General features: G+C 43.7%; 1 protein-coding gene and 1 pseudogene across 1 annotated transcript in view; both read left to right on the forward strand.

Moving 5' to 3' along the window:
* The window catches only part of ASIC2 (acid sensing ion channel subunit 2), a 1,207,137-nt gene that overhangs the window by 42,467 nt on the left and 1,140,224 nt on the right, over positions 1-24,446 (forward strand). The window lies entirely within an intron of this gene.
* LOC133233198 (U4 spliceosomal RNA) lies at positions 8,685-8,766 on the forward strand (annotated as a pseudogene).

The raw sequence follows: 24,446 nt of genomic DNA on the forward strand, positions 1-24,446 counted from the left end.
TACCTGTCCATGTTCAAGGTCACTTTGGGCTGCTGCCTAACTTTGGGCTTGGACAGCACAACCTTAGAGCAGCCATTCCCTGGACTGAAGCCCAACAGTCTCGACATCTCACAAGGGACCTGCAGAGAAGACTTAGGATTCAGAGAGGTAAGGACATACTTCAGTTGCTTTCAGAGGGGGAGGTGGCTCGGCCTCCAGGTCAGATGGTCTTGCTCTATTTCCTGACCCTGACCGGCAGCCTTTCCAGGACTGAGGACCTGGCCAGAGGCCCGTGAGCAATCATCACAAACCCATCTCATGTCCGGGACCCTGGCCAGAGGCACATCCTGCTGACAGTGGCCAGGAGCCTGGTCTATGTGTCTAAAGGACAGCAGTGCTTTATGACTGCGTTGCCTCAACCGTGATGGGATCTTCTGGAAGAATCCTAGACACAGGAAGCTGTAGGAAATTGGTCCTTGTCTGCTGAAGATGTCTCCATACCAAATAATAATAATATTTTTAAAGGAAAAAAGTATACTGTTAACCGTGTTCCTTTGTGAGTTCTTACGGTGTACCTGACACTTCTGAATGTCTTAAATTTATTAACTCATCTAATCCCTCGCTACTCTGTTGTGCTGGGTGTCATGTCTGACTCTTTGCAACCCCATGGGCTGTAGCCCTCTGGACTCCTCTGTCCATGGGATTTCCCAGGCAAGAATACTGGAGTGGGTTGCTATTGCCTACTCCAGGGAATCTTCCTGTCCCAGGGATTGAATCCTCGTTTCCTACATTGGCAGGCAGATTCTTTACTGCTGTGCCACTTGGAAAGCCCATTGCTACTCTATTAGATGGGTGCTATTAGTATACCCATTTTATAGATGATAATTGAGGCTCAAGAGAGAGTAAATAAACTGCCTAGGATTACACAGTCTGTTAGTGATGAGAGGAGATTTGAACCCAGGACTTCCTAATCTTGGAGCACATACTCTTAACCACTATTCTGTGCTTCCTCACCTTGACACCCAGTGTGACTCAGGGGAGCCCCAGCCTGCAGCCAAAGGGAGAGTCCCAAAGCCCCATGGAGACTCTCTCAGGTCCTAACTAAGACATCACGTTAGCGGGTGTTGTTCAAGGGCATTGTGGAGCTCTTGTTCATTCCAAGGCCAGGGCAGAGCAATGTCCTTGAAGCTGATGGGAGACATGCCCCTCTAACACCCCCTCCCAACCCGCCCCACCACCCCCCGGCCTCCCCGGAATCTGCTCCTCCCCCTAAGTTCTCCATCATGGTTAGTGATGACGTTATTGGATCCAACTGATCTCCAAAACTAGGAACCTCAGAGTCATTAGCGACTTCTCCGTCCTCTGGAGGGCCCCACCTCCATCCAATCCATCACCAGTCCTGCAAATTCTTTCTGACACAGGTTATCTGGAGCCCAGCCTTTCCTGTCTCCACCCCCACAGCTACTCTCTGTACATCTTCTGTCGAGATGCTTGCAGTCCCTCCTCTTCAGCTCACGTTCCTTGACTAAGAGTCTTTCCAAATGGGACCTGAACTCCTTAGGTCTCCCCTTCTGCCGTGGCACTCCACTAACCCCAAGTTTCAGGTATGCTCGTTCCCCCAAAACTGATGTGCCTGCCCATGACTCTCAGTCTTCCGCGATCTGCTCTGTTTCACATATCTTGCTTCTGTTGCAGCGCTGGGAAGACTTCTATTCACCTGTCAAGGTCCCAACCACGTGGCACTTCCTCTGGGAGGCCCTCTGGATTCCTCTGCTCCAGGGGAGTGTTCTCTTCTCCCTCCTCGGTGCTCTGGCTTCCCTTACTTATATGTTTGGCTGACATAGACTGGATACTTCTAGAATGTGTCTGCTGACATCTCCCTGTTCCTTCAGATACAGGATCTTATTTATCTTTCTCTCCTCAGCCTCTAGTATAGTCCTTAGACCATAATACGACAGGTAAAGGGCTGTTGAATAAATGGATGAAAAAAAAAAAACCTGACATATTGATGGTTCCCATTACATACAGTTCACACACATACACACACATACTTGCAAAAGGTATTGAAATAGCAGCTCTTGAGATTAGCTTAGTAAATAAGGAAACCTGGTTTCTGCCCATATGTCTGCAACCCTTACCAAATCACTCCATGGAAAATACTGCCCTGTCAGGACTTCCCTGGTGGGCCAGCGGTTAAGACTCTGCACTTCCAATGCAGGGAGCATGGATTTGATCCCTGGTTGGGGAACTAAGATCCCACATGCTGTGCAGTGCAGCCAAAGAAAATCCTGCCCTGTAGCTGAGACACACTAGCAGTTACTGTGAGTTTGTGGATGGCATCTTTTAAGTCCCACCTCGAAGGAGAAAGCAGGTGGTGGAGGGAGAGGGAGAGGGGGCAGCAGCTATTTCAGAGCCTTCATGAAAGCTGCTTGGTAAGAAATAAAATCAAATGCCACCACCAGCATCACGGCCACCCCCTGACTATAGCAGAAGATTTCTTTAACACCTTAGCAGACAAGCACCCCCATGGGTGGAATCATCCACCTCACGGGCCCACACCGGGTTGTCAATTGCTGATGTAAGGCCTTTGCTCAATGCAGGCTGCTCTAAAGAGGGTGGAGAATTCTCAGGGTGGAGAGTGCAAGCCCCAGTCTGTGTCCTTGTATGCTTCCAGAGCTGTGCCAGGGACTCTGTTGCTTTCCTTGATCTTCATAGCCACCTGGACAGGGAGATGTCCTTGTTCCCATTACACAGATCATGAAACAGAGGCTCAGAGAGGGAAAGGCATTTGTCTGACACCACACAGCCTGGGAGAATGAGGATTGAAAGCCAGGTTAAGGTGACGACAGAGGATGAGATGGTTGGATGGCATCACTGATGCAATGGACATGAGTTTGAGCAAGCTCCAGGAGTTGGTGATGGACAGGGAAGCCTGGTGTGCTGCAGTCCATGGGGTCGCAGAGAGTTGGACACAACTGAGCAACTGAACTGAACTGAAAGTTGTTCCCTTTTCCACCTCATCTGCTAGATCAGGAGGGAGGAAGGAAGAGACTCAGGGGCCTCTGAGTCAAACAGGTTTCTCTGTGACTTTGCCAAGAGTCATCTGCACCCTCCACCTTCTGCTGCACCAACAGCAGATCTCAGGTGCTGACCTCAGGGTGTCCGAGTCTGCTTCACACAATTTCCTGCCCTCCTGGGGTTTGTGTCTCTAGTGTTGGTCTTCAGAATCCATATGGAATGAACCCCATCAGCCTTCTCCTAGTTGTCTCCTGAGAAATTGTCCTATGTGCTTGGAACATATTTTCATGTATATACCTAAATGCGCTGCTTGAGCTATATTAATATACATATAGACCCCTGAATAAAAAGAGTTTTGGTTCAAGGGAACATTGGAAATGTGGTATTTACAGATGTCGCATTCTGCAGGGATCACTGTCCAGATGAGAGAAACCAAGATATAGCAGGTAGGGCAGGTCTGGGAACAAAGCAGTAGAAAGAGTGTTTGAAGGAAGCAGAAATGTTCACCTGGAGAGATTTGCCAATATTAATATTAGAGCAGCTCCAAATGAGACGGCATAAAAGTTAAGGAAGGAAAGATTTCGAACCAATGGAGTAATCAATGAAAAACAGTTTGAGCTATCAATGAATGGCCTTCTTACATACATATGTATTAGGAATTTATAGGTCTCTAGACTCAGCACTGGAGAAGGCAATGGCACCCCACTCCAGTACTCTTGCCTGGAAAATCCCATGGATGGAGGAGCCTGGTGGGCTACAATCCATGGGGTCACTAAGAGTCGGACACGACTGAGCAACTTCACTTTCACTTTTTACTTTCATGCGTTGGAGAAGGAAATAGCAACCCACTCCAGTGTTCTTGCCTGGAGAATCCCAGGGACGGGAGAGCCTGGTGGGCTGCCGTCTATGGGGTCGCACAGAGTTGGACACGACTGAAGCAACTTAGCAGCAGCAGCAGCAGACTCAGCACTGGAGCCTTATATGAAATGGCTTTTTTTTGCCCGGGGGTGGAGGATGGCAGAAAGTTTCCAGTCACAGGAAGAGTCCAAGCAGGAGTCGGATGGTTACCCATCATGAGCAATATTAATTCCAGTGCTAAATGGGTGATTGGAAAATATGAGTTCTAGTGTATCGCAATTCAGTAGAGCAATGGTCCCCAACCTTCTTGGTACCAGGACTCATTTTTTGGAAGACACTGTTTTTACCAACTGGGGCAGAGGGGATGGTTTCAGGATGATTCAAGCCCATTCCACTTATTGTGCACTTTCTTATTATTATGTCAGCTCCACCTCAGATCTTTAGATCCCAGAGGTTGGGGAATCCCTGCAGTGGAGTAAAGAGAGGTGCAGCCACCTCTGTATCATCCAGAATACCCGAGGCAGGACACTACATGCTATAATCACTGATTGGCCAGTGCAGTGCATGACTGCTATCCACGAGCCACATACCCAGAGTGTGTAATAGGGTGATCCTGGTGGCTCAGATGATAAAGAATCTGCCTGCAATGCAGAAGACCTGGGTTTTATCCCTGGTTTGGGAAGATCCCCTGGAGAAGGGAATGGCCACCCACTCCAGTATTCTCTCCTGAAGAATCCCATGAACAGAGGAGCCTGGGGGTCTACAGTCCATATAGTTGCAAAGAGTTGGACACGGCTGAGCGACTGACACTTTCAGTTTCACGTTTCACTTTCAAGCTAGCACCCGAAGAGAACTAAAGGAGAAAAGAGCTGAAATGAAAGCAGAATGGATTTGGCTTGAATTAATGTGCTGACCCGCAAGGGGACGGATCGCTGACATGAGCATGTGAGGGGAAGCTGTCTCTGTGTCTTAAGTGATTCCTTGAAATTTTTTAGGCGCCCATTTCTACAAGGCTTTAATCATAGGGTGTGCACTGCGCTCATGAGACATGTGAACGAGTGAGCTCAGTTGTGTCTGACTCTTTGTGACCCTGTGGACTGCAGCCCATCAGGCTCTTCTGTCCATGGGATTCTTCAGGAAAGAATACTGGAGTGGGTTGCCATTTTCCCTCCAGGGGAATCTTCCTGGCCCAGGGTTTGAACCCAGATCTCGTGCATTTCTTGCATTGGCAGGCGGAACCTTTACTGCTATGCCATCTGCGAAGCCCGCTCATGAGACATAGCCCTGGGCTATAAAATCAAAATTGGACGGAAGTACTCAAAATGTTCTGATAGCTGTCAGGCTTTCTTGTTCTTTTCCCTAACCTCTGTCCTGCTCCTTTGGCTCATATCTCTCAGCCATTCCCTGTGGTTTTCTCATGAGCTCTGAGATGAGGGGGATGGTGTTGGCTGGGCCTGAACCATCATTCTTTGAATAACAGGCTGAATCTCACCCACCTCTCAGGACGCTTGATCTCCTATTTTTTGTTTGTTTGGCTTTTGTTTTCTTTTTTTCAACTCCATGAACCCTCACCGTTCTCAGCCCAGAAACATTGTTCTGGGAAAAAGAACATTGCTTATTGGTCAGGCACTGGGCTAGTTGTAGTCTCCACCTGACGCCTGATTCACTTTTAGCTCCCCACCCGCCCAAGCCTTTTCTGCAGATGAGGATCTAAGAGCTTAGGAAAGTGGTCTAAAACAGGGGTTCCCAACCTCCGGGCCCTGGACTAGTACCTCCTGTCAGATCAGCAGCCACATTAGATTAGAAGTAATATGCATAGCAAACAAATGCACTTGAATTATCCTGAAATCCCGCCCCCGGTCTGTGGAAAAATTGTCTTCCACGAAACTGGACCCTGGTTCCCAAATGGTTGGAGACCGCAGGTCTGAAAAACACAGTGAGCAAGTGGTAATATCAGTTTCAGTCCAAGGGGTGGGTGGATGTGTATGTGTGTGTATCCTGAGTTCACATCCTATGCCCAAAAGTTTGGAGACCTGGTCTAAAACACACAGCAAGCGAATGGTAACGGCAGTTTCAGTCCAGATGTGTTTGCGTGTGTGTGTGTGTGTGTCCTGACTCCATATACTATGCTCTTCCTACTCCTGGGGAAGAAGGGATCGCCCCAGCAGCAGTCACCCCACCGCCGCCCAGCCTGCTGGGGCATCCTTGCTTGCATTGCAAGCAGACAGAACACACAGTTTCCTGAACTGGTGGATGCCCAGTGAGCCTCCTTACGCTGGGAGGCAGGAGTTGTTCTGAGTGCAGCCCTTGAAAGCGCTGCTCCCAGTCCTGGCACCCGGTTTGTTTCATTCAAGTTGGTGCTCACGAGAAGGAGCAGACGGCTTGGACAAGGGGACTGCCAACTTCTTCTTGATCTGTGAGCATCTGCCCAAGGGAACAGTGCATTCTGAGGAGCCCCAGGAGACAAGCATCACAGCCGAATGAGAAATCCCCCTTCCTGTTTTTTCGTGTCTCCTTAGAGGTCGTAGCTCCTTGCCTGGAGGAAGTACCCAACTAATAGATGACTAATGCCAGTCTGGAGCCTCAGTTTCCTCTTCTTTAAAATGATGGGTAGCAGTGTCTTCCTGGCAGGTGGTGAGTATCAAATCAGCAAGTTTAGGCTCCTCTCACTGGATTGATAGTAAATGTTTGGTAATATTGTTCTCCGTTGATCCCACCACTCTCTTTTCCCTCACCCCCCTCTCTGGGCCCTGGCTGGAAGCAAGAGTGTATCTCCTTGGCAGGGGGAGCAGATTGCTCACTCTAACCAAGGGGTCACCTGGTGCTGTGAGCTCAGGGCTTGTGCTTCAGAGCCCAGGTGTATATTCTCCACTAGGATGCTGCGGGTCTGGGTGCCGTTGATTGCCAGAAACCCATCTGTGCTTGTTTAGCTCTGTTCTCTCTCATCCCCAGTCCCTTGACCCTGCATCTGATTTAGAAAGGAACAGGACAGAGAGCAAGTTCAACTTTAGAGAGCATGACTGCACTGCTGTTAACACCGTGGAGAAATATTAATAGGTCTCGCTTGTCCTGTCGAATGTCTCCTGTTCTCTTAGCAATATTGAAGCTGGGGAAAATTTTCCCCAACAGCCCCACAGACCAGAGCTTACGATGTCTTCTAGAGCGAGGACATTCATTATAAGAAGCTTCAGGGAGCTTCGCTGCCCAGCCTGTAACAAGGTCTTATCTGGTAAATGCCCAGAGGAGGAGGGCAGGGTTAGTTTCACACGTGGGCTTCACTGCAGAGCCCAGGGATTAATATATAATGCATTCAGTGCTGGTGAAGCATCGGATCTGTGGCTGGTTTGAGCTCAGAATGACACTGACCAGGGGTGAATTCCTCTGTTTATTCCCCTCCCTTGACTGCCCTGTGAGCATGTATACGTGTGTGGGCTGAAAGATCACTTTCTGTTCAGGGGTGTCTTGCCTCAGAAAACTTATAGGCAAGTTTGGAGGGGGTGGACGCTTAGGAAGGACCATCATTTTAATTTATTTTTGGCCAATGAATTTATCGTGGATGATATTTTTGTTAATGGATCTATCACAGTAGGCTCAGTGTTTGCATGTGTTTTAACTTATTTAATTTGCACTCTGACCTTGTGAAGTTAAACATATTATCACTGTTTACAGATGCAAAAGACTGAGGCTCAGGGATTATACATAAGTTGCTCAGTTTCACAATATGGAATATGGAATAGCTAGTATTCAAATTCTCGTCCTTTCCATCCTGCATGTATTTATTCTTCCCACCCAAACAAGTGTCTGTCTTGAAATACAACTTGACAACAATAATGGGTATTTTGAGAAATTATATTTAGTTACTAATATCTTTAAAAACTCGTCTATTTTCCAAGTTCCCAGGAGCAATTTTTCCATATGGATATGCATTTTAATATAGTTATAATGGTTACCTAGGAATACTTTTGTGTTCAATTCTCGTCTTTATGATATGCTTTTCCTGACATTGCTAAATAACCTTTAAAATTATCATTTATAAAAAGGCAAAATAATCCATGGGGTTAATTTCCCATAATTTACCCAAACATTTTCCTGTTATCAGCCACTTTTTCTTTTCTCACATTTTGCTACTATGAGTAATGCTGCAGTGAAGATGTTCATGCATAGACCTCCTCACAAGGCAATATTTTACCGAGGAAGAAACAGGGGATTGGACTCAGGCAGATGGAGTTTGAATGCAGTTTCTCCCTTGTAATAATGCTGCAGCTTTAGATAAGTCATTAGCCCTTTACTAGCTTCCTCTTCTATAAGATGGGAGTAAGGGTATGTGTCAAAACATTGATGTGCAGAAATAGTAGCACAGTGACTGTAAGCATGCCTAGCCCATGCCAGGTATGTAATTGGTTTTAGCCCCACTTTTCTCCTTGGAAAACCCCATGGGTAGAATGTCAGAGTACATATGCTTTTGTGAGTTTTGGTACCTTCTGGAAAATTCCTTTTCAACAGGGTCAGAACAACTTATGTTACTGCTAGCATGTAGGAAAGTACTGTTTCACAAGCAGTTGGTTTTACTATTTTTGGCACTTATTTTATTTTATTTTTATGCTTATGGTTCTGAAAGGGTAACAAGTAGGACTGAAAATCAGCTCTGAACCATGCCATGGCAACAACCTAAATGTCCATTGCTGAATGCATGGGTAAAGCAGATGTGGTACGTATATACAGTGGAATACTACTCAGCCATGAAAAAGAATGAAAAACGCCATTTGCAGCAACATGGATGGAACTAGAGATGGTCAAACTAAGTGGAGTAAGTCAGAAAGAGAAAGGCAAGTTTTGTGGAGTGGCAGTCTCATAGCCAGTGGGGTCTCTCTGAGGCAGGATCATTGCTAATTGAAAACTTTTCCAACAGAAAGAGAAGGACAGATGCCGTGTGACGTCACTTATCTGTGGGACCCAAATATGACACAAACGAACATCTACAAAACAGAAACGAGCTCACAGACATAGAGATGGGGCTTGTGGTTGCCGCGGGGATGCTGAGTCAGGGAGGGATGCAGGCAGAGTCTGGGGTTAGCAGATGCAAGCTAGCATATCAGCAAGGTAGCCTAGGTAGACAGTAAGTTCCTCTCAAACCGGAGCCCTGTAACAACTGGGAGGGGTGGAATGTTCCAGAGGGAGGGGACATAGGTGTACCTGTGGCTGATTCGTGTTGATGTTTGACAGAAACGGACACAATACTGTAAGGGCATTATCCTTCAATTAAAAGTGAATTAAAAAAAAAAGTTCCTACTGTGTAGCACAGGGAGCTGTATTCAATATCCTATGATAAATCATAACAGAAAAGAATATAAAAAAGAATATGTGTACATGTATAACTGAGTCACTTTACTGTACAGTAGAATTTAACACCTTGTAGCTCAACGATTGGCTGAGTCCCTTCACCGTTCACCTGAAACTATCACAGCACTATTTATCGATTATGCTGCTGCTGCTCAGTCGCTTCAGTCGTGTCTGACTCTGTGCGACCCCATAGACGGCAGCCCACCAGGCTCCCCGTCCCTGGGATTCTTCAGGCAAGAACACCAGAGTGGGTTGCCATTTCCTTCCCCAGTGCATGAAAGTGAAAAGTCAAAGTGAAGTCGCTCAGTCGAATCCGACTCCTAGCGACCCCATGGACTGCAGCCTACCAGGCTCCTCCATCCAAGGGATTTTCCAGGCAAGAGTACTGGAGTGGGGTGCCATTGCCTTCTCCAATTAATCGGTTATACCCTAATACAAAATAAAAAGTTTTTTAAAAATTAAAAACAAACAAACAAACAAAAACAGCTCTGTGCCCTTTACTTGTGAAGATGCTGGACTCTGCAGTCACAGAAATGAGTCCCAAAACTTCTGAAGGTCAAAAACTAATTAGTGACCAGAAGGCTTATATGTAAGTCCTCCATGACTAATCATATTTCCTTGAACCAAGTGACTGATGGGAGAGACAGAATAAATATATTCTTGACAGGAAACATTATCTGACCTGAGCAAGGGTGCCTGGTAGACATTGCAAAACCTTCTTAACTGATGATTTTTTTTTTTTTTTAAGGAGTGCTTGTCATCAGATAAGGAAGCTTAACAAGATCCTCTCTCAAATTGGATTTGACATGTGCCTGGCACTCGGACAGCTGAGCCCTCCCTCCCCAGACAGTTCTCTGCAGCCACAGCCCAGGGCATAGGGCTTTGCCCGCCCTGCTGCTGATACAGCTACTAATCCCAGGCTAATGAGTGATCCCCAGGCAGAGAGGGTGGTGAGGCTGGGCGAGCAGGCAGGCATGAGGGTAGTGGGCAAGCAGAGCTGTGAAAGCCACAGGCCAGGAGGAGCCGTGGTTTCCTGGGGCACCTGGAGGATGCAGCTTTCCTTGAGTGGTTCTTGGCCTTGAATTGGGCCAGTGCTCTGGGGCCTCTCCTAATTGGGGACAGTGTCTTACACAGGATGCTAGAGAGAGAGACAAAGAAAGGCTGCTGAGGTTGACTTGATGCCTTGCTTATTTGTTTAGGCTATAAACCTGCACTGAAAAATAAGCACTATTGTGGAGGACTGTCTCCTTAGGACGTCTCTCCAGGGTTGTTGGGATTTTGATTCATTGTAGTTTAATTTTACTCAGAAAAAGATTGGGGGTAAAAGCTACATTGTGGGTGACTTACCTTGAAGGTTATATTTATCCCAGAATAGCTTTCAAGACCTCAAACCAAAATGTTAATTAAAAAAAAAAAAACTATCCCACCCATTTTACACACACACCATGTAAATTGACACATCCTCTTAGTCATAAATCTACACAGTGTCAGACTGGTTAGATGGATGGAAATTTTGCTTTTTGTATGTGAGTTAGCATATCTGGGTTCATGTCTAATTCATGACAGCTCTGTGATCTAGGGCATGTCACTTAATGCATCAGCGTTTTCATTTTTCAACTTAAAAAATGAGAGTAAAGTAGATGAATGTCTAAAGTTCCCAAAAGGAATGCTTAGTGGCCCATGCACATCTGAAAAGATGTAGATTTATACAGCGATGAGTTTCTATTTAAAATCTGTTAAATGACGAATGTGCTGTGTGTTTGTGTGTGTGAGTTTGTGTAACATTACCAATGTGCTGTGTGTTTGTGTGTGTGAGTTTGTGTAACATTACCAAGTGTTGGGAAGGATGTTTATATAAACTCTCATTCACTGTTGATGAAAGTATAAATTGGCAAACTTACTTATTTTGTTACCATATTAGTGAATTGTTATGATCAAGAAAGTTATGTTCAAATAGGTATGGTCAAAATAGTTGTGATCAAGAAACGTGATTCCCATATCTTAAGAATAGGCTTAGCTCTGTCTTAGAACATATGTGTTCATAGGAGATATGCACAGGAGTTCATATGATGGCAGTGCTCATACATATGTGAAGGTATGAACAGCCTAATGGTGATTGACAATAGAATGCAAAAATAGTTTTGGTATAGTCACCACAATGGTATATGACCCAGGGGAGAAACTGTATGAACTGGAACCAGCTTTGAGGAGCTCCCGCTGATCAACTCTGAGACGACATGAGCACCAAAATGGGCTTTCCAGGTGGCACAATGATAAAGAATCTGCCTGCCGATGCAGGGAACACTGGAGATTCAGATTCCATTCCAGGGTTAGGCAGATTCCCCTGGAGGGGGAAATGGCAACCCCCTCCAGTATTATTGCTTAGAAAATTCCATGGACAAAGCCTGGTGAGGTACAGTCCATGGGGTCACAAAGAGTCAGACACTTTAAGTGATTGAGCATGCATGCACATATGCAAGCATGCGTGAGCACCATAATAATTACAAAGGGTGATGAGTGATGAGCGCTGCGAAAGTAGGGAATCATGAATCCACATTCATAATAGATAGATACTAAATAGATGGGTAGATCCAGTACATTGATGAGACACCTATATACACACATACATACACATGAATCCAGGTGAAAGGAGGCTCTAGTTTCTACTACAGTGCTAAGGGCTGAAACTGGCGCTTGGAGTCATTATTTTGCAATCATCGTGGTAAAGAGGGGTCATAAAAGAATCACCAGTTCACTTCAGTTGCTCAGTCGTGTCCGACTCTTTGTGACCCCATGAATCGCAGCACGCCAGGCCTCCCTGTCCATCACCAACTCCAGGAGTTCACCCAGACTCACGTCCATCGAGTCAGTGATGCCATCCAGCCATCTCATTCCCTGTCGTCCCCTTCTCTTCCTGACTCCAATCCCTCCCAGCATCAGAGTCTTTTCTAATGAGTCAACTCTTCGCATGAGGTGGCCAAAGTACTGGAGTTTCAGCTTCAGCATCATTCCTTCCAAAGAAATCCCGGGGCTGATCTCCTTCAGAATGGACTGGTTGGATCTCCTTGCAGTCCAACGGACTCTCAAGAGTCTTCTCCAATACCACAGTTCAAAAGCATCAATTCTTCGGCACTCAGCCTTCTTCACAGTCCAACTCTCACATCCATACATGACCACAGGAAAAATCATAGCTTTAACTAGACGGACCTTGTTGGTAAAGTAATGTCTCTGCTTTTGAATATGCTATCTAGGTTGGTCATAACTTTCCTTCCAAGGAGTAAGCGTCTTTTAATTTCATGGCTGCAGTCACCATCTGCAGTGATTTTGGAGCCCAGAAAAATAAAGTCTGACACTGTTTCCACTGTTTCCCCATCTATTTCCCATGAAGTGATGGGACCGGATGCCATGATCTTCGTTTTCTGAATGTTGAGCAGATACTAAATCCAGGAGGAGATTTTGCTGAGAGCAAGATATATTGACATGATTTTTAAGTGTTTTTCCTACGTACTGATTACTCGTTAAAATAAGAAAAACTGATAAGTTTATTCTGAAAAAATTGACAGCACCTTGACTGAATGATTAAATTTAACATCACCAATAAGGACAGACGGACACTGTGTTTCTCCAGAGGTGCTGTCCTAAGGGAGGTGAGAGGGGGGTTGAGGATTGGGAACACGTGTACACCTGTGGCGGATTCATGTTGATGTATGGCAAAACCAATACAATATTGTAAAGTAATTAGCCTCCAATTAAAATAAAAAAAGATAAATTGAAAAAAATAAAAAGAGTGTATGGCCTTAATCTAATCACCAGGAAATCTCACCATCCCCAAATGGATAACTTTCTATGCAAAGATACAAAGAAAGTTTGTGGAAACATTCCAGAGTACCTAAGGCTAAAGAAGCTTGACTGGTAAAATCTTGTACTAGAGGAGAGAGAGATGCTATTACGGACCTTTTTAGGCAAACTGACACAATTGGAATATGGCTGGTATATTAGTTAAAAGTACAGCATAAGTGTAAATGTGTGAGTTTGATAATTGCAGTGGTTATAGAAGAAAATATTCCTACTCCTGGAAATACACATTTAAGTACTTAAGGGTAAAGGTCTAAGATGTATATAAATTACTCTCAGATGTTTCAAAAAATAATTATACCCACCACACATGCCGAGCAAATGGAAAGAAATATTAAGTGAATCTGTATAAAGGATATTGGGTGTTCTTTGCACTATTTTATTTGTATAACTCTTTGCTACTGTTTATTTTTATTAATTAATATCCAAATAAATATGTGAGAGATGCAGCTAAGCCAGTGTTTAGAGGACCAAATGGTACCTTTGAATGTTTATCTTATGAAGAAAGGTTTAACAATTAATGATCTAAATTTCCATTGTGCTGCTGCTGCTAAGTCGCTTCAGTTGTGTCCGACTCTGTGCGACCCCATAGATGGCAGCCCAGCAGGCTCCCCCGTCCCTGGGATTCTCCAGGCAAGAACACTGGAGTGGGTTGCCATTTTCTTCTCTAATGCATGAAAGTGAAAAGTGAAAGTGAAGTCGCTCAGTCGTGTCCCACCCTCAGCGACCCCATGGACTGCAGCCCACCAGGCCCCTCCGTCCATGGGATTTTCCAGGCAAGAGTACTGGACTGGGGTGCCATTGCCTTCTCCGAAATTTGCATCGTAGGAGGTCAGAAACAAAGACAAAATAAGTAGATGGAAGGAGTAACACAGGTGAGAGCAGAAATCAAAGAACAGAAAAACAAGAAATAAAATTGACAAAGTCAAAAATTTTTAAAGATTAATAAATTTGATAAACTCTTAAAAAGACTAGGAAACACAAAAGGAACACAGAAAGGAAACAGAAATTACCAATGATTTCATTTAACAGGAATTGAATCACTGTCACTATCGGTCCTACAGACCTTGAAAGGGTAGAAAGGATACATTATGAAGACCATTATGCCAACAAATTCTACAATTCAGATGAAATGGGCAAAGGCCTGAAAAACTCAACTGCCCAACAAAACAAATCTGATACAAGATGATAGAATTCTGAATAGCTCTGGCCCTATGAAAGAATTTGTATTTTTTAAATTAAAATCTTCTAACAAACTCTGGAACTCCATGGTTTCACAGGTGAATTCTGTCAATAATTTGAGAGAAATATACAAACTCAGAAAGAAGAGGAAGAAGAAACATGCCTTAATCATTTTATGAGTTAAAACCTTCTATCAAATCAGGACAAAGACAATATAAGAAAAGAAAACATTCTAACACAGAGATGCAAAAATCCTTAACAAAATATTGACAAATCTTCAGAAATATTTAAAACGTATACTATATTGTGATCAAAGTTTATTCTAGAAAAACAGGTTTGATTCAACACTCAAAAATTAATCAATGTAATCTGCCAAATGAAAGCTAAAGTAGAAAACCATGAATGAGAATAAGAAGCATTTAACCAGATCCAACTTTCATTCATGACAAAGATCCTCAGCAAGCAGACTAGAATAGATATCATCTAGCAAGCCAGAATACTCAATCTGATAAAGGGCATCTACAAAATACGTACAGTTAATCCTTAATGATGAAGCACTGAGTGTCTTCCCCCTAAGATCAGATAAAAAGGCAGGCATGTTGAACCTTCTATTCAGTGTTGTATGGAAGTTCTAGTCTGTTCAATGATGCAAGATGAATTAAAAGTATAAAAATTCAAAAGGGAGAATGTTATACTATCCATAATTATAAACAAAAATTATATTACTTAATTTAAAGAATTTAGACTCACAGACACCATAATGGTTTTTTTTTTTTTTAAACTTTACAAAATTGTATTAGTTTTGCCAAATATAAAGAATACCTTAAGGCGTTAATGAAGAAAGCACCTAGAACTATTTAAATGGATTTTCCAGTATCTCAGGATGTGCTCAGTGTGCTTAGTCATTCAGCTGTGTCCAGCATATTGCGACCCTTTGGGCTTTGGGACCCTTAGGACCCTTTAGCTCGCCAGGCTACTCTGTCCTTGGGCTTTCCTAGGCAAGAATACTGGAGTAGGTTGCTGTTTTCTTCTCCAGGAGATCTTTCTGACCCAGGGATCAAACACACAGCTCCTGCATCTCCTGCATTACAGGCAGATTCTTTACCACTGAGCCACTGGGGAAGCCCCATATTTCAGGATACGTGGTACATAAAGAAAAATCAATTATTTATCTAATATTGGCAGAAAAAGAATTGGGAAATAAATCATTTTTTCACAATATCTTAAAAATTATAATTAGCAACGCATTGAAGAGAAGATATGTGAATCCTTTCTACTAAAAATTATTTAATATTGCTAAGAAAAAATTTTAAAGATGTTAAAAATGGGAGGATATACTATATTTGTGTGAGTGGAAAATCCAGTGTTGTCAAGATGTGATCTGTAGTTCAATGTAATTCAAATCACAATTCCAAAAGGCTTTTTAAAAATAGAAATAGATAAGCTAATTCTAAAATTATATGGATATGCAAATGATCTTGAATAGCCAAATAATAACACCCTTAAAAAGGAACAAAGCTGGAAAACTCACACTGCTTGCCTTCAGGACTTAATATAAAGCTACAGTCATTAACACAGCTTGATAACAGTTTGTTATCAGCATAAGGATAGGCACATGGATTAATGCAGCCTGTGAGACGGTACATAGACATCTATGTATATGGTGAATTAATTTTTGACAAAAGCAATAAAGTAATTCAAGGGAGGAAGGAAAGCGTTTTCAACAAATGGTGCTAAAATCACAGGGTATCTGTATGGTGAAAGAGTGAGCTCAGTCCCCTACCTCACACCACACTAAATTGAATATTTAATGGATCTTAGACCTAAGTGTAGAATTTAAAATAACAAAATTTAAGGGCACTTCCTTGGTGGTGTAGTGGTTAAGACTCTGTGCTTCCACTTCTACATGTTCGGGTTTTATCCTTGATCAGGAAACTAGGATCCTGCATACTACAAGGCCATGCCCAAAAAGAACAAATAAATAAATAAAATTGTAATTTTTAAAAAAAGATCCAAAAGGTAAACAAAGATTTCTAAGACAATATTCAGAAAACATTACCAATTTAGAAAAAAAGCAAACAAGAACTCTGCTCAATGGAATATATCATAAAAATGAACAGATAGATTGGAGAAAATTTTCCAAAACATATTTCTGACAAAGAGCTTCTACTTAGAATATAAGAAAGACGATACACTACCTTGTGTAAAACAGATAGTGGGGAGTTGCCGTATAACACGGGGAGCTCAACCTGATGGTTTGGAACAACCTCGAGGGGTGGTGGGGGGTGAGGGATGGGAAGGAGGTTCAAGTGTACTTGTGACATTTATGGTTAATTCATGTTGTTGTGTGACAGGAACCATCACAGCATTGTAAAGCAATCGTTATCCAATTAAAAATAAAATAAAAAATAATAAAATGACAACTCACTAAAAAGAGGCAACAATCTTGAACAGTGAAACGTGCTTGACAACAGGGGTTGGTCAGGCTGTTGGAGCAACCGGAATGCTCTCACATCACTGGAAAGGGAGTCAAATGGCATGGCCAGTTTGGAAAAAAGATTGGTAATTTTTCCAACAGTTGAAACAACCTCCTAAAAAAGAATGAAACACTGCCATTCACAGCAATGTGGATGGACCTAGAGATGCGCATACCAAGTGAAGGTAAGTCAGAAAGAGAAAGAAAGATAACATATAGTATCGTTTGTACGTGGGATCTAAAATATAACACAAGTGAACATATTTACAAAACAGAAATAAACTCATCGGTATAGAGAAAAGACTTGTGATTGCTAAGGGAGAGAAGGATTGTGAGTTTGGGAGTATCAGATGCAAACTAGTTCACATAGGATAGATAAGCAACAAGGTCTTACTGTATAGCGCAGTATATTCAGCACAGAACTATATCCAATATCCTATAATAAACCATCATGTGATAGACCATATTCCCTATGAATCACTTTGCTGTATGGGAGAAATTAACTAACACTGTAAATCAACAAAATATTTTTTTAAAAAGAAAAGGAAAACTGCACCTACTCTCTGACTCAGCAGTTCCACTCCTTCATCCTAGAGAAATTCAAACAAATAACCACAAAAAGGTAGTATAAAAGTGTTCTTAGCAACTTTATTCACAGTAGCCAAGAATTGGAAGCAGCCCATATGTTCATGACCAGGAGAATGAATCAATACCCCATGCTATATTTGTACCGTGGAATACTCTTCTCAGTAGAGTGAAGCCATCTTTTGATGCATGCAACAATGTGGATGAATCTCAGAAATGTTATGCTTCTTCCCCCCAAAAGGATACAAATGACTGTAGACTCTATGAGCCTATTTATATGCAATCACAGAACAGGCCGTTTTAATCGAAGGTCAAAACAGTTGGTTTTCTAGGGGGCAGGATGGTGGAAGAAAAAAAAAGACTTTGGAGAAAGGAGGAGATTTTTTGTAAGAGATGAGAGTGTTCTCTGTCTTGATAGAAATAGTGATACATGGTGGATCTATTTTTGAAATGTGTACAGTTAAGATTATGCATTCAAATGTATGTAAAATGTATTTTAAAACAGAATTGTAAAGTATAATTGAGTGAGACTGAGGTAGAGTTGATGTGAGTACAGGTGCATCAAGAATAACCAGATAGGAACTTCCCTGATGGTCCAGGGGTTAAGATTGCATGCTCCCGATGCAGGGGGCCTGGATTCGATCCCTGGTCTGGGAATTAGATCCTTTATTTTTTATGCTGAAACTAAAGATCCTGCATCCCATAACGAAGTCCTGACATGGCCAAAAAAAAAAAAAAAAGAGATGTTGATCATTGGAGCTGGTGATAGGTACTGTGTGTGCAGCCCTCAGTAGTGTCCAGCTCTTTAACAAGCCCATGGATTGTAGCCTCTCAAGCTCCTCTGTCCATGGGATTTCCCAGGAAAGAATACTGGAGTGGGTTGCCATTTCCTTCTCCAGGGGATCTTCCTAATTCAGGGATAGAACCTGCACCTCTGTGTCTCCTGCATTGCAGGTGGATTCTTTACCACTGAGCCACCTGGGAAGCCTGGGTAATAGGTATCCAGGCTACTTTATTTTTTATTGAAGTATAGTTTTTTTGTTTTTTTTACAATGTTGTGTTAATTTTTGCCATGCAGCAAAATGATTCAGTTATATATGCATTCTTTTCATGATGGTTTATCACAGGATATGGAATATAGTTCCGTGTGCTATACAGTAAGTCCTTGTGGCTTATTTATTCTCGTTATACTATTCTGTTTACTTATATTTGAAAATTTCCATGACAAAATGCTTTCCTCAAAAAACCAAGCTGCAGAAGATTTACAGTGTGGTATCATTTATGGTAAGTTTGAAAACATATAAATAGAAACATACACTGTTTATAGGTTTGCACTTTTACAGTAAATGTTTTTAAAAAGCATGGAAATCCTAACACCTGATTTGAGCCCAGTGGTTATCATTGGATGGCATAAAAAGAAGGATTCAGAGGCCTTTATAATATTCTATTTATTCATTAAATTATCCTCTGTACATTTTTAGACTGAAATACTTCATTCAAAGTGTGGGAACCTTCAAGAACTTTAGCCACTATTCTAACATCTAGAGGGGTGCATGGGGTGTTTGCTTCTGTGAAAGGTATAATAATCTCTGCTCTGCTCACCTTTCAGGTCAAGGTGCAAATAAATGCCGAGGCTTCAGGGAAAAGCTAGAAGGGCTTTCAGACCTCTGCACTCTGAGTACAGCTGCCTCACTCGCTTGCGGGCTCCTTGAAGGAGGGATCTTGCCTTACAGGACTCTGTGTGTCTGGTACTTAAAATGATGCCTGGCACATTTGGGATGTTCAACTGCTCTTTATGGAATGAATGAGTGGATGGTTCCTCCACGCTCTCCGTCCCACACCATAAGAGGCTGTGTGGGACATCTTGGAAATGTTAGGATTATCTTAATAAGTCATAACAAGGTCCGATGTGAATGATGTTTCAGACATCTTATAAGGGCTTTGTTAGAATTAATTCATTAATCCTGACAGCAATTCTATGAGATTGGTCCTATTATTACAACTCCATTGTACAACTGATGACCCAGAGGGACAAAAATATTAGATTTCTTATCTAAGATCATACAGCTAGTGGTAGAAGACAAGGGACCTGACCCAGAGCCCTTGTGTTTTTTAATTAATTTTTATTGGAGTATAGGGCTTCCCAGGTGGTGCTAGAGGTAAAGAACCCCCTCCCAAAGCAGGAGGAGTAAGAGAATGCAAGTTCAATCCCTGGGTCAGGAAGATCCCCCAGAGGAGGGCATGGCAATCCACTCCAGTATTCTTCCCTGGAGAATCCCATGGATAGAGGAGGCTGGCTGGCTGTGGAGTATAGAGTTGCAAACAGTTGGACATGACTGAAATGACTTAGCACACACAGCATGCATAATTGCTTTAAAAGTGAAAGTGAAAGTTGCTCAGTCGTGTGTGACTCTTTGCAACCCCATGGACTATACACTCCATGGAATTCTCCAGGCCAGAATACTGGAGTGGGTAGCCTTCCCCTTTTCCAGGGGATCTTCCCAACACAGGGATTGAACCCAGGTCTTCCACATTGCAGGCAGATTCTTTACTGGCTGAGCCACAGGGGAAGCCCAACAATACTGGAGTGGGTAGCCTATCCCTTCTCCAGCAGATCTTCCCGACCCAGGAATGGAACCAGGGTCTCCTGCATTGCAGGTGGGTCCTTTACCAACTGAGCTATCAGGGAAACCCCTATAATTGCTTTACAGTGTGTTTTAGTTTCTTAGTTCAGTTCATTCACTCATCGTGTCCGACTCTTTGCAACCCCATGAATTGCAGAACGCCAGGCCTCCGTGTCCATCACCAACTCCCGGAGTTCACTCAGACTCATGTCCATCGAGTCAGTGATGCCATCCAGCCATCTCATCCTCTGTCGTCCCCTTCTCCTGACCCCAATCCCTCCCAGCATCAGAGTCTTTTCCAATGAGTCAACTTCTATTGTACCGCAAAACGAATCAGCCATACATACACATATATTCCCTCCCTTTTGGACTTCTTTCCCATTCAGGTTGTCACAGTGTGTTAAGCAGAGTTCCCTGTTGTATTTGACTGTGACACCCAACATCTCCTGATGATCAAGTGAGTTTGGAGGCAGAACCCTAGCTCCCAGGTGATGCTAGGAAACCCATGGATATAAAAGAGCCCAGCAGAGTTCTCCTTCAGGGAAATGGGACTTTCAACTTAGAGGGACAAGTGGGCAGAAGAAGCAGTCAGGATGGGAGATGGTCTTGGTTTCTGGGAGCCTTGTGCCCTCTTGCAGATGTGTGTCCCTTGGATAGGATACGTCTCCATCCATGCTGAGATGTCTCTGTGGAGCTCTCAGCCATCCTGGAGGACTGGAGCTCCTCTGGGCTGAGACTGGAGATAATCTGACAAGTCTGGAGATAACCGCTCTGGAGAAACAGAGCCCGCCCTGTGCCCGTTGTCAAGCAGAATGAATACAATGTGTTTTAATAATGAATGAGTGATTAATAGCAACTGCTTTGGAGAATTATGATGCCAAGAGCCTTACCACACCACGGAGCCGAGTATAAATGATGCTGGAATGCATAATCGGGACGTTAGCATCTGTTCCAAACTGCATTATAAACCAGTCTCCATAATGCCACTTATCCACACCTCCCTGACATGTTATTATAACACCTCTCTTGAGAATGGATGGGGGGAAAATGTAATACCTATTAATCATCGATTGATAAAAAGAAGAACGTTAAATTAAGGTAATGTTATGCATGTCTTCTCCCTCTCCCTGCCCTGGCTTTGAATTCGCCCTTCAATGGCCCTGTGATGACTGTGCCCTGTTCTGAGGGTGAGAAAATGTGGCCCAGCCAGAGGAGGCATGTAAAGCAGGTAGCAAGTATCTGGGAACTTGAATCCATTAAATGGTTCCCCATAGAACATAATCCAGGTCCGTCAAAGGCGTGCCTGTGTGATTTGGGCCCCCCGCCCCTCCGCCAACCAGATCACCCATGCAGCCTACATCCAGGTCTGCACTCCAGGCCACATTGAACTGTTTGCAGTCCCCGGAGATGACAAGCTCATTTTTGGCTGAAGCTGCTGTTCTTCCCACCACGTGGTCATCCCTCCTCTGCCAGGCTAATCTCCTGCTCATCCTCTAAATCTCAGCTTAGTGTTACTTCCTCCATCAGCCTTGCCTGCTCTTCCTTCCAGTTTTTCCCATCAGAGCCATGGTATCACACAGTAGATATGGAAATCACTCATTTGTCATCTTCTCAGTCCACTGAGAGCCCTTGGAAAACTTGTCTTACCCAACTCTCTGTCTTCCTGAGAAAGAGCCCAGGATTGGGCACTGGGTAGGTTTCACAAAGAACTCAGCACTCGACTGATAGAGACCAGACTTTGGAGCACATAGAGGCATACATGTACAGTCTCGGGCTTCCCTGGTGGCTCAGATGGTAAAGAATCTGCCTGAAGGGCAGGAGACCTGGATTTGATCCCTGGGTCAGGAAGATCTCCTGGAGAAGGGAATGGGTACCCATTCCAGTATTTTTGCCTGGAGAATCCCATGGATAGAGGAGCCTGGTAGGCTACAGTCCATGGGGTCACAAAGAGTTGGACACGACTGAGTGACCAACACATACATACAGTATGTGGAGCCTCAACATGATGGGCTTGTTACATCTGCACGTTGAGCACCTACTGTTGTGAATAGAGCAGCCATCAAAGCAACCTGAATCTTGCTTTTGTGGAGCTGGCATTTGTTTGAGGGACTCTTAGGGGTAAAAAACATCACCAGCTGGGGGCAGTTTGTGTCCCACGGTCTTCCCCTTGACACATTTCCCCCCTGTCCTTCAGGTTCAGCTCAAGTGCCATGATCTTTAGGAAATCTTCCATATCAACTCTGGGCAAAGTGAGAGCATTTCCTTAATTCTAAGACACATTTTCCCTGCATTTTATCATTGCTGCTGTTCTCTTGAATTGGGAATTTATACTGTTGCTGCCTGAACCATGATGTGCTCATTTCCTGTGATCCAGTTTTCCTGTTTCTGCAAGCTGTTGTTGTGTCGGGGTGAGGGAAACAGGAAGTACCTGGGGGCGGTGCTCCCTGTTCTTTGTTCCCCCAGTGGATGTGCTACTCAACTCACCTCACCTCATTGTGTCTGGTCACATACCTTTCTCCCTCGCTGGACTGTGAATTCCTCAAGGGCAACCATATCTCATTCAACCACAATTTTTCTTTAGCTTTGAACCTGTGCCTGGCACCCAGGAAGCACTCATTTCTCTTGAGGATTAAAGCAATGCATGATGTCATGGGGGAAAGCTGTCCTGCTCTCCACATGATCAGATCTGCTAACTTCTCTTTCCTATTTATCCTTTCAAGTTCACCTCCAGAACCACCACTAGAGTGGATCGCTGAGCACAGAGCCATTACATATTAGTGGAGTTGTCTGTGAGAATCCCGGGGCTTCAGTTTTCCTACCTCTGCCATGGAACTAGGAGTGCCCACCTCCTGCAGTCTACAGGGGAAGATAAAGTGTTTAATCAGTTTTCACAAACCCGGTGGCTTAACACGACAGAAGCACATTCTTTCACAGCTCTAGAGGCCAGAAGTCAGAAGTTAAGGTGTTGGCAGGGCCATGTTCCCTCCAAAGTCTCTACTGGAGGATTCTTCATTGTCTCTCCTGCCTTCCAGTAGCCCCAGATGTTTCTTGGTTTCTGATAGCACACTTCCAAATCTCTTCTTTATCTATTTCTGGCCATGTTCTCTCTCTTACAGGAACTTTAGTCCTGTTTGATTAGGGGGCCACCCTACTCCAGTTTGACCTTGCCTTAGCTTAGCCAATCACATCAGCAATGCCCCTTTTCTAAATAAGTTCATTCTGGGTTAACCAGAGGTCAGGACTCCAACCCATCTGTTTGGGAAACACAATTCAATCCATAACACAGAATTTTCTAGTAAATACTCATTTCCTGCTCCCCTCCCCACCACCCCCAATCACGCCGACTCAGCCTGCTCCGCCTGCATCCCACTGTGTCTGTGCATCTCTGATGTGTATTGTTAAGTGATCTGAGGAAAGTATGCCCTCCTTTTCGAACCAGACTGGAAGCTTTCTGAGGGTAAAGACGTCCTTATAGCATCTAAAAGACTGCTTGGCATAGCCTAAAGTCTCAATATGTGTTTATGGATTGCCTAGTAACAAAGAAGCAGGCAATATTGACCTCATCTTCTTCCACATTGGTTTCTCTAAAATTCTTCTTCTGGATCCTAAGAGGGGTTTACAGTTCCCATTTCAGCTAGTCTCATTTTGCGTGAGCTGCCAAGAGAAGTTAAGTGTAGAGAGCTTGCATGAGGTTTGTGGTTATTCCTCTGCATCTTGACAACCACCACCCCAACCAAGGCCACCCTGACCTCTCATCTGGGCAGCTGTAATAGTCCTGCTCCTTTTTGTAATGTGTTCTTTGGGGAAAAAAAAATCGGAGTATAGTTGTTTTTTTTGGACTTCCCTGATGTCTTACCAATAAAGAATCTGCCTGCAAGGCAGGAGACGTGGGTTCAATACCTGAGCTCTTTAAATTGTCTGAACCTTGGTAAAATGGCATTCATCCCAGTACCCACCTTCTAAGACAATTGGGAGAGTGTGATGAGTTGAAATGTGTAGGCACTAATTAATATCTAAGAAAAGCTCATTCACTATAGCTGTCATTCTTAACACCATCACTATTATTACTACTGTTGTCAAAAGGAGACCCTGGTGATGTGTAGCTATGTCCTGTGGACTTCTGATCTTTCTTTAGTCCCCACATCACCTATCCTGTCCCCATGCAAAATGGGACGTGTGCAGAGAGGAATCAGTGTTCAAACATGAGCTCTGATAAGCAGAGTACCATCTCATGAGCCAGGGTCCAGGTAGGTCCCACTGACAAGGAGAAAACTCTCAGAAGCAGTTTCAGGGTCATCTCTCCTCAACTAGGTGGGGATACAATGATAGGTTCATTTATACCTTATTGTGTGGCTTTCCCTTGGAGAAGGCAATGGCACCCCACTCCAGTACTCTTGCCTGGAAAATCCCATGGATGGAGGAGCTTGGTGGGCTGCAGTCCATGGAGTCACGACTGAGCGACTTCACTTTTACTTTTCACTTTCATGCATTGGGGAAGGAAATGGCAACCCACTCCAGTGTTCTTGCCT

This window comes from Bos javanicus, chromosome 19 (assembly GCF_032452875.1).
Source record: "Bos javanicus breed banteng chromosome 19, ARS-OSU_banteng_1.0, whole genome shotgun sequence".
Taxonomy (NCBI): domain Eukaryota; kingdom Metazoa; phylum Chordata; class Mammalia; order Artiodactyla; family Bovidae; genus Bos; species Bos javanicus.